Source organism: Nicotiana tomentosiformis, chromosome 3, assembly GCF_000390325.3.
Source record: "Nicotiana tomentosiformis chromosome 3, ASM39032v3, whole genome shotgun sequence".
Lineage (NCBI taxonomy): Eukaryota > Viridiplantae > Streptophyta > Magnoliopsida > Solanales > Solanaceae > Nicotiana > Nicotiana tomentosiformis.
The window spans coordinates 147,186,012-147,197,159 of NC_090814.1; the positions used below are offsets into that span (position 1 = coordinate 147,186,012).

The following is an 11,148-nucleotide window of genomic DNA, read 5'->3' on the forward strand; positions in this document are numbered from 1 at the left end:
AGCTTATATATCTTTATTACTATTTTTTTTCTCTAACTTCTATAAAAAAAAAAAATTAAAAATATAAAGTTTTTGTTGGGCCCGTTTAGGCCCGGGAGCGGCCCACTTAACCCGGGACCTTTAGTTCGTGGTCCCAGTCCCGAGCCGGTTCCAGCAATAAGCCCGCGAAGCCCGGGACCGTTTAGGACCGGGCCCGCAAAGCCCACTTAGGACCGAGCCCGGCCCACTTTCCACCCCTACCTCACACTCATCTGTCCACCTCAACGGAGCACCCTTCTGGGTTAGCCTGGTCATAGGTGTTGCAATAGATGAAAATCCCTCAACAAATCGACGGTAATAACCCTCCAAAAAAAGAAAACTCTGGATCTCTGTAGCTGAGGACGGTCTGGGCCAACTCTGCACCGCTTCCACTTTCTTCGGATCCACCTTGATCCCTTCACTCGACACCACGTGACCCAAAAATGCCACGGAATCCAACCAGAACTCACATTTTGAGAACTTTGCATATAATTTCTTCTCTCTCAAGGTCTGAAGCACAGTCCTCAGGTGTTGCTCGTGATCTTCCAGACTCCGGGAGTACACCAGAATGTCGTCAATAAAAACAATGACGAATGAGTCAAGATAGGGCCGAAATACACTGTGCATCAAATGCATAAATACTGATGGGGCGTTGGTCAGCCCAAATGACATCACAAGGAACTCGTAATGACAATATCGAGTCCTGAAAGCAGTCTTTGGGATGTCTGGCTCCTGAATCTTCAACTGATGATAACCTGAACGCAAGTCAATCTTAGAAAACACTCGGGCACCCTGTAACTGATCAAATAGGCCATCAATACGAGGCAAAGGATACCGGTTCTTCACTGTAACTTTGTTCAACTGTCGATAATCAATGCACATACGCATATAACCATCGTTTTTCTTCACAAACAAGACATGAGCACCCCAAGGTGATACACTGGGCCGAACGAAGCCCTTATCAAGCATTTTTTGTAATTGTTCCTTCAACTCTTTCAACTCAGGAGGGGCCATACGATAAGGAGGAATGGAGATGGGCTGAGTGCCCGGCAACAAATCAATGCCAAAATGAATATCTCTGTCGGACGACATGCCCGGAAGATCAGCTGGAAACACATCTGGGAAATCCCTCACTACTGGGACTGACTCAACTGTAGGGGTATCAATACTGACATCTCTCACATAGGCTAGATACGCGTCACACCCCTTCTCAACCATTCGTTGAGCTTTAAGAAATGAAATAACTCTGCTGGGAGTGTAATCTAAGGTACCCCTCCACTCTAGTCGCGGTAAACCTGGCATAGTCAGCGTCACGGTCTTGGCGTGACAATCGCAGAATTAGAAGCCTTTGCACAATTTGCTTCTGATCTCGATAAAGCTACTCAGAATCAATTGGCAAGAGGTCAACGATTACATGAATTGCTTAAACTATCCCAATCAGGTCCTCTCACGGTAGAAGAGCAGATAATGACTATTTATACCGGAACAAACGGCTATCTTGATTCATTAAAAGTTGGACAAGTAAGAAAATTTCTTGTTAAACTACGTACTTACTTAAAAACTAATAAACCTCAGTTCCAAGAAATCATATCTTCTACCAAGACATTTACCGAGGAAGCAAAAGCCCTTTGGAAAGAAGCTATTCAGGAACAAATGGGCCGTTTTATACTTCAGGAACAAGCATAAAGAAATATTGATCATTTTTGTCTTAATCTTAATAAAAAAAAAGGAATTAAGCGTCTTGGATTCAAATATTCAAACAGTCTTTCTTGCTATCGAAAACTAAAAAAATATATATATGGAAATAAATTACGTCCAATAGGATTTGAACCTATACCAAAGGTTTAGAAGACCTCTGTCCTATCCATTAGACAATGGACGCTTTTCATTCTGATTTTTTTTTCGTATTTTAACTTTTTGTTTAAAAAAAAAAAAAAAGAATCGGATGTGAAAGAATTTTTGGAATTGTATATTCAATGATGTACTGATACTAATAAACTAAATTTGATTTAATGAATAGATTAAAATATTTAGAATAAATAGATATAGAGCGGGTAGCAGGAATCGAACCCGCATCGTTAGCTTGGAAGGCTAAGGGTTATAGTCGATGTCAATTCATTATTTTTAACGTCTCTAATTCAAAACCGAACATGAATTTTTGGTTTCATTCGGCTCCTTTATGGAGATGAGTCAATTTATAGATCTAAGATGTGAACAAAATTCGAGAAAAAAAAAAAAGAATTCTACCCATAACATCTATGTCAACTTTTGGTCTGAATACAAATAAAACGAATAGCTTTGTAGATGATCCTTCTAGAAGAGGGGGATTCTAACAACCTTTCTAGTTATTTCGTTCTCTATTTCTATTTAATAGGATCCTGAGGAAAAGAATTTTGTTTCCACCAAGCTAAAACAATATGTTGATGTCTCTGGTAAACCAAAGTCATCGTTTAATAGCTATTTTGCTTCAATTTCTTCTTTATAAATAAGAAATTGAAGATTTAGTTACGATTAGAAATCAACTTTCTATCTTCATCTATGTATCCTTTATTCATACTTATTCAATTGGAAGTATTGATCCAATTCCAAAATTATGTTTCGCAATTTCATAATCCAATAGCATAATGGGGCGACAACCAGTCCATTCCCAAGATAACATCAAAATCTACCATGTTGGGCAATAATAAATCGGCTCTGGTCTCAAAACCACTAAGAGTAATCAAACACGACCGATACACACGGTCCACAACAAGAGAATCTCCCACAGGAGTAGACACATAAACAGGGGAACTCAAAGAATCCCGAGATACGCCCAAATGCGGGGCAAAATAAGATGACACATAGGAATAAGTGGAGCCTGGATCGAATAGAACCGATGCATCTCTATGACAGACCGGAACAATACCTGTAATGACAGAATCGGAAGCAACTGCCCTTGTACGAGCAGGAAGGGCATAGTATCTAGCCTGGCCTCCCCCTCTAGGGAGACCTCTACCTCCCCGACCTCCACCTCGAGCTGGCTGAGCAGGTGGAGTGGCAGCTGATGCTGTAATCATAGCCTGGGAACCCTGTGAGCACGTTGTGGCTGAGAAGTCTGTGGAGGTGCACCCCTCCTAAGTCTGGGGCAATCTCTCACCATATAGAGAGTGTCGCCATACTCAAAACAAGCTCTAGGAGGGCGTGGCGATTGTGGCTGACTCGGGCCAGGTCTGCTAGACTGACCGCTGAAAGCACCCCGTGTATGAGGCACACTAGATACTGGAGGTGCATAATAAGGCTCCTGAGGTCTAGGAGGAGCTAGAATACCACTGGCGGCTGGAAGAGCTGAATGAACGGGGCGACTCACATAGCCCCAACCATGTCGAACTGCAGCTGGAGCACGGGCACCAGAATAATGGCCAGACACTCGAGACCTCTTGGCCTCTCTCTCCTCCCTATCCCGAGCAAGCATGCCCCCCACTTTGCTAGCAATACTCACCACCTGCCAATACGAGATATCCATCTCTAGGTCCCGGGCCATGTTAATCCTGATGCTGGGATGGAGTCTCTCAATAAACCGATGGACCCTCTCTCGAACTGTAGAAACCAAGGTCGGTGCATGTCTAGCCAAGTCACTGAAACGGACTGCATACTCTGAAAAAGTCATAGCACCCTGGCGCAACTGCTCAAACTACGCGCGCCATGCGTTCCTGAGGCTCTGAGGGACATACTCTCTTGAAAACATGCCCGAGAACTGAGTCCATGTAAGGGAAGCTGCCTCAGCCGGACTGTCCAACTCATAAGTACGCCACCACTGATAGGCTGCTCCTCGAAGCTGAAAAGCTATGAAAGAAACCCCACTCAACTCTGCTATGCCCATAGTACGGAGGATACGGTGGCACCCCTCCAGAAATACCTGAGCATCCTCTGATGCTAGACCACTGAATGTAGGAGGGTCGTACATCTTGTACCTCTCGAGCCTATGTCGCTCCTCCTCTGAAACCGACGCCCTACCCTCGAGCTGAACTGGGGCTACAAGTGGTACCGGTATAACCTCTAGAATCTGATCAACCTGAACCCACTACTCTGGGGTACGGGCGGCGAGAGTCTGTGCTCCTCCCCTGGCCTGAGATGTGGCTGGAGCAAGGGGAATCAACCATGCCTGAGCTAGAGTACCGAACATGCTCAGGAACTGTGCAAGGGTCTCCTGAAGAGCTGGAGTAGTAGTAGTAGGCGTCTCAGGTGCCTGCGCTCCGACTGGAGCTACTGGTGGCTCCTCTGTGGTAGCTCGCTCGGGTGCTCTGGCTGCACCACGTGGGCATCCTCGGCCTCTACCCTGGCCCCGGCCTCGGGTGGCTCTAGCAGGGGGCGCGGGTGCCTGGTCATCTCCGGCTACGCGTGTCCTCACCATCTGTGAGAGAATAGAAGACAAAAGTTTAGAATTTTGAAGTCAATAATTTTGCACGACAAGGAATCAAATGAAGTGAAATTTTCCTAACAGTTCCACAGCCTCCCGAAAATAAGTACAGACGTCTCTGTACCGATCCGCGAGACTCTAATAAACCGACTTGTGACTCACAACTCCTATGAACCTAGAGCTCTGATACCAACTTATCACGACCCAAGTTCTCTCTCCGTGAACCATCGTGACGGCACCTAGTCTCTACGACTAGGTAAGCCTAACATTTTGCGGAAATGAAACGAAAAACATAAAAGCTAACAACTAATAGGTAAATTTAAATAAGAAATTAAGATGTCGCTCGGCATATACAATAATCACTCTCGAAATGTACATAAACTCTCCCAAAACCCGGAATATCGTAAGTCACAAACTACAGAAAGAAAATAGTATTTCTATACTCCAGAGTCTAACAAAAGAAAATACAAGAAGTGTTTGACATGGGGAAGAGTAGATAGGGACTCCGAGGTCTGCGGACAGGGCAGATATACCTTGAAGTCTCTACAGTTGTCTCGTCTCACTGATAATGCGGCTGATAAGCGGTACCTGAATCTGCACACGAAAAACATGTGCAGGGAAGGGCATGAGTACACCACAACGGTACCCAGTAAGTGCCAAGCCTAACCTCGGTCGAGTATTGACGAGGCCAGGTCAGGGCCCTACTGGTATATATATATAATAAAACAAGTTAGAATGAAATACCGCGGTAAAATAAAGACTGAAATTCAGCAAGAATGAAATCATAAAAGACAACAACTCAGTACACAGAGATAACAACGGGGATCTCTCGAGATACCGTCTCATAGTCCCAAACGTAAATGTGCAGGGGGATCTCCCGGAATACCGTTGCGTAGTCCCAAAGTAAATATGCAGTGCAGGGGGATCTCCCAGAATACCGTTCTGTAGTCACAAAGTAAATATGCAACTCAACCAATAAAAATAACAGTTACAGCAAGAAAACCTACAATTTAGACTAAGTTAAAGTCAAGGAAAAGCAGGAATTTCACTAAACATGTTGCACAGAGTTCAGATAGGCAGTTTAAGACACGTAGACATGCTATTCTAAACTATACAGGATAGTTACATATGCTAGTGTAGCTCAAATAAGGAGAAACAAGTTATTACTTAGTGAAAAATGGAGTTTTACAACAATTAGCCTGTGTACGTACTCGTCACCTCACGTACCCGGCGCTCACATATCAAAATAGTACCAAATCCTAAGGGGAGTTCCCCCACACAAGGTTAGGCAAGTCACTTACCTCGAACCAAGCTCAATCAATCAATCACAATGCCTCGCACGAATATCCGGCTCCGAGTGGCCCAAATCTAGTCAAAAATTAATTACATAACATAAATATAACTACAAGAAACTAATCTAGTTAATAAAATTAAAGCTAATGCAAGAAATTGGAAAATCGCCCAAAAAGCCTCCTCGACCCACGTCTCGGAAATCGGGTAAAAGTTACAAATTACGAACACCCATTCACTCACGATTATAACCATACCAAATTTACTCAAATCAGATACCAAAGTCTCGATCAAAACCCCAAAAAAATTCGGCCTAAGAACTTTTCTCAAATTTTCCCCAATTTTCCAACTCAAATCCCTAAGTAAATGATGAAATCAACAATGGATTAATGGAATACAACAAAAAACGAGTTAGGAATCATTACCCAATAACTTCCTCTGAAAATCCTTCAAATTATCGCCTAAATCCGAGCTCTCAAAGTCAAATGGTGATGAATGACAAAAACCCTTGAAATCCTCTCTTTTCTACTCAGCGAACTCGCTTCTGCGAGCCTTCAACCGCACCTGCGGTACTGCACCTGCGGGAAAACCATCGCAGGTGCGAAAATCACTTAAGTCCTCAAGTCCCACATCTGCGATAGGGTGGCCGCACCTGCGCGTGCACATCTGCGGAAACACTCCCGCTTTTGCGGTCCTTGACCGCTTCTGCGAACATTCTAGCGCATCTGCGGACATCGCAGATGCGGTATTCACCTCGCACCTGCAATCCCTGGCAACTCCTCCATTTCCGCTTCTGCGCTTGCTTCTCCGCATTTGCGAGCCCGCACCTGCGATCTCCCCACCGCAGGTGCGAAAACACCAGATGCCTGAAACTTTTGCAATGGCCTAAGTCCAAATCTAGTTCAGCTAAGCACCCGAAACTCACCTGAGGTCCCCGGGACCTCAACCAAATATACCAACAAGTCCTAAAACACCATACGAACTTAGTCGAGCCCTCAAATCACATCAAACAATGCTAAAATCACGAATCACCCTCCAATTAAAACTTAAAGAACTTGAAACTTCCAAATTCGACAACTGATGTCGAAACCCATCAAACCACGTCTGATTGACCCCAAATTTTGCACACAAGTTATAATCAACATTACGGACCTACTCCAACTTTCGGAATCAGATTTCGAACCCGATATCAAAAAGTCCACTACCGGTGAGAATCTCCAAAAATTTAACTTTCACCATTTCAAGCCTAAATAAGCTACAGACCTCCAAAATACAATCCGAATGCGCCCCTAAGCCCAAAATCATCCAACGGAGCTAACGGAATCGACGGAACTACATTCCGGAGTCGTCTCACACACACACACACAACAAATTTAGCGGATTTCACAAGTCTTTAGATCATTGTTTTGGTTATTATAATTCAGTTTATGTGTTCGTCTGTGAGTGCAAATATATGCTTCAACCCACTCCGGAACTTTCAGATATTTGTTGGTTTAGGGAAGGGAGGCCCATGCTATGCTGTAGACGACCCTTATAAGCTTTTCATAGTAAGGTTTCAGGGAAGCCTCCATGTGATGTCAGCTATGACAGAGCTTTGAGAACTTCTACCTTCTAGACTTATAAGTGTGCAGTTTGTTACACTTGAGTTATAAAATTAAAATAAGATCTGTATTTGTTTCCTTTATTTAGAAATATAAATTTTGTGCATGTTTAGCTAAAAGGCATGTCTTCTACTTGTTGATTTCCCTCACTTGTCTATTTATGATCTAAACTTTGACTATGTCCTCTTCGGACTCATTTCTTCTATAACGCCACATGCGCCAGTGCTACCCTATCATGCATGCATTTTGTATTAAGCATATGTTTGACCAAGTTCATCTCAAACTTGTTTTAGGACCCTTACATACTGTGCTGGGACATTTCGTAAGACTGTTGAAATTGTTTACAAGTAAGTTCCTTTCTAGTGACTGGATATTGAGGGAACAAGAGTGTTGGCCTAATTCCAAATCTTGTTCCGTTAACTATTCGAGACCCCCGGGACCTCAATCAAATATACCAACAAGTCCTAAAATACCATACGAACTTAGTCGTGCCCTCAAATCATATCAAACAACGCTAAAATCACGAATCACCCTCCAATTCAAACTTAAAGAACTTGAAACTTCCAAATTCGACAACCGATGCCGAAACCCATCAAACTACGTCTGATTGTCCCCAAATTTTGCACACAAGTCATAATCAATATTACGGACCTACTCCAGCTTCCAGAATCGAATTCCGACCCCGATATCAAAAAGTCCACTACCGGTCAGAATCTCCAAAAATTCGACTTTCGTCATTTCAAGACTAAATAAGCTACAGACCTCCAAAATACAATCCGAATGCGCCCCTAAGCCCAAAATCATCCAACGAAGCTAACGGAATCGACGGAACTACATTCCGGAGTCGTCTTCATATAGTTCCGACTACGGTCCAAATCATAAGACTTAAGCCTCCGTTTAGGGACTAAGTGTCCCAAAACACTCCAAAAACCAAAACGAAACCTCCCGTCAAGTCACAATAGCAGAAATAGATACGGGGAAGCATTTATTAGGGGATCGGGGCTATAACTCTCAAAACGACCGATCGGGTCGTTACAATTCTTCTATAATCTGAAGTGGTCTATTTTGTTTAAGGGTGGAATAAATGATTATTGCTTGAAAGTATTGAAATCCTGTCTATATTCTGAAAACATCTCTGTATTCTTTCCGTGCTCTTGCATATTCAGCAGGCGGGATGATTACATGAGATTCAAACATTATTCATTGGTTTTCTCCCTTAAAGAATATGCTTAGATCACTTCCCGAAATTTGTCAGCTCCTTAGCTTTATAAGTTTTTTGTATTTTCTGAGCTGACAGTTTGCCTCCTTTGTATCTATGCATCCCCTGGGTGTCTTAATAATATTTCACTTACTTCACTAAAAAAAGAAGAAGAAGCTTTCTTTGATGCTGAACCTGCAAAAGATACAACTATTATTTGGACAGCCATGCTGCTCGAATTTTCTTTCTTTTGCCCCATAGGCCTGATAAATTTTTCGTGGGAAGTTGGTACCTTGTTGTTTGAGTGTCTTTTTTGTTTTGTATATGTAGTGTTTACATGCAAAGTGATGAGCTCACAAGAATATACTGTTTGCGTTATCTGGAGACCAATTTATTAAAAATTGTAGAAATCTGCTTTCCCTTGTTTCGGTATTATGTTGGTTTCACTAAGCTACCGAACCCTGGATTAGGTGAAATCTGATTATTAAATGACATATAGAAAAGAAAATAAAATCATTAATGTGAAATGCGAAGTTATTAATATATTAGTATACTAAACAGGTTCATTTCCTCTTATGGGACAAGCTTTTGGAAAGTAATCATGGAGGAAGAAAGAATCACAAAACTCATGGGATTCTTGGTGGCAGCTGGATGTAGAAGATGATATTGGTGGAATTTATGGTGCCAAGATAATAGTCCAAAAGATGATTTCCTACTCTATTCTCATTGGAGATGATCACGGTAGCTGAGGTTCTAAAGAAAGATAGTTCTCAGGTATCGTGGGTGTATCCTGTAGAAGACCTCTATAAAATTAAGCATTTAGTGAGGTGGAAATCCTGCTGAGATTGTACAATCATAGAAAATTTGAGGAAGTTGATGGTATCGAAAGAATCATGGTCGAAATGAATACTTCCTATATCCTTCTATTTAATGGAGAAGATCCTAGATCTTTGTGGAGAAATTATCAAAATCTACGGCCCCGACAAAAGTTGCATTCTTGATGTGGTGTGTGGTATGGAAGCCGTTTTGACTGCAGATAACCTAAGGAGGAAAAGGTGCATAGTGGTTAGTTGGCACGCCTCGTGTAAGAAGTAATGTAAATCTTCTACTACTTCAATGTGATTTTACTTGCTCAGTTACACTTTTATTTTCCGTTGCATGATACCGAATTTTGGGTACAAAGGAATGGTCGAGGGCAAACAATTGAAGAAGTGCTTTTTCATGAATGGGGCATAACTCTTCCAAAAGATTGGTCTACATGCTCAACATTCTATAAAATGGAAGAACGATTTATATTATCTTGGTATTATAGCGATTATCCAGCCAATAGTCACAGATTTTCGAGCTATCCATGTTGAGAGTATCCATTTGCATGAATTCAATAATTAGCTATAGTGATACTTGTGCAAGTTTGAAATCATGGTGACTGAGTGCTTCAGTGATCAAGTTTCTAAAGTTCCCTTTTCTATTTCATTTAATAAGTCTGTACAGATCATCAGAAACTACCAATCAGCGCATATATTTTGATATTGAACCTCAAGGTCAGCATCTTGGCCCTGGAGGACAGGTAATCTTCTACTTAGTTAAAAGTTACATCACCTTTCAGAATTAAATTCAAGATCTCATATTGCCTGCTTGCTTGTCTGTCTAGGATGGCTCAGTTCACATTTATAATCTTCAAACTGGGCTGTGGGTGTCCAGCTTCGGAGCTGCATCAGGTACTTCTTTATGTTCATATACAGAAAGCTTCTGTTGGAAGACGGTCTACCTATTTTCTTCTATTTCTTACTCAGCTTATCCCATTTCAGACACGGTGAATGGTTTTTCCTTTCATCCTTTCCTGCCAATGGCTGCCTCTTCGTCAGGCCACCGGAGATTTGGAGTTTTAGATGACGCCTGCGAGGATCTGCTCCTTACTGGTAAATTTATTCACGTTACCTTGTTGGAATAATGCCCCAAAGTATTATGTGTTCAAACTTTTATAGTCGTCTGCAATGAATTATCTTCATTGTTGATGCCATATCTTCTCCTTCTATGCTTTGGTATGCCTGATTCCTCATTCCCATTTACCACTTTCTGAGAAACAAACTTGTTGTCATGCTTCTTAGTCCTACTTGCTTCCCTTCTTAATAAAGTTGCTAAAATGCTTAGATCATCTGCTCAGATCAAGTCAATGTTTGCATTTGTTGTATGAAATGCTCTTTGTTATTATACTGGTCTGCTTGATTACAAAAAAACATTCATGTCCTCCTGTCAACATGTTCTAAATATGATTGTGTTTTCCTTGTTTAGGTGATGAAAATTGTGTTTCTGTGTGGAACTTCTCCTATTCAGCATCCTTAGAAGATGCTGATAGTCCCAATTCTGGAGGCTCAAATGGTAAATCTGAGCTTCAGGACCTTCATCAAGAATCTTGATCCTTATACTAGCCTTGTGTATAAACTTATATTAGCATGTGATGACATCACCTTCATTGTACCACCTTAAAATACAACCACAGAAAATCATTCTAAACAAACTGTGTTGCACTATTTATGAATGTATGCTCATTAGCTCTGCTGCCTTAAATTTTCCTAACCAGTTATTAGCTCAGAGATATTTCTGGTATTTGCCTCATTTGGACTTAATTTATCCTTTTCACATTT

General features: G+C 41.8%; 1 pseudogene; it reads left to right on the forward strand.

Moving 5' to 3' along the window:
- LOC104110441 (uncharacterized) overlaps positions 1 to 10,469 on the forward strand; it is a 46,279-nt pseudogene extending 35,810 nt beyond the window's left edge.
- Positions 10,470 to 11,148: the final 679 nt, after the last annotated feature.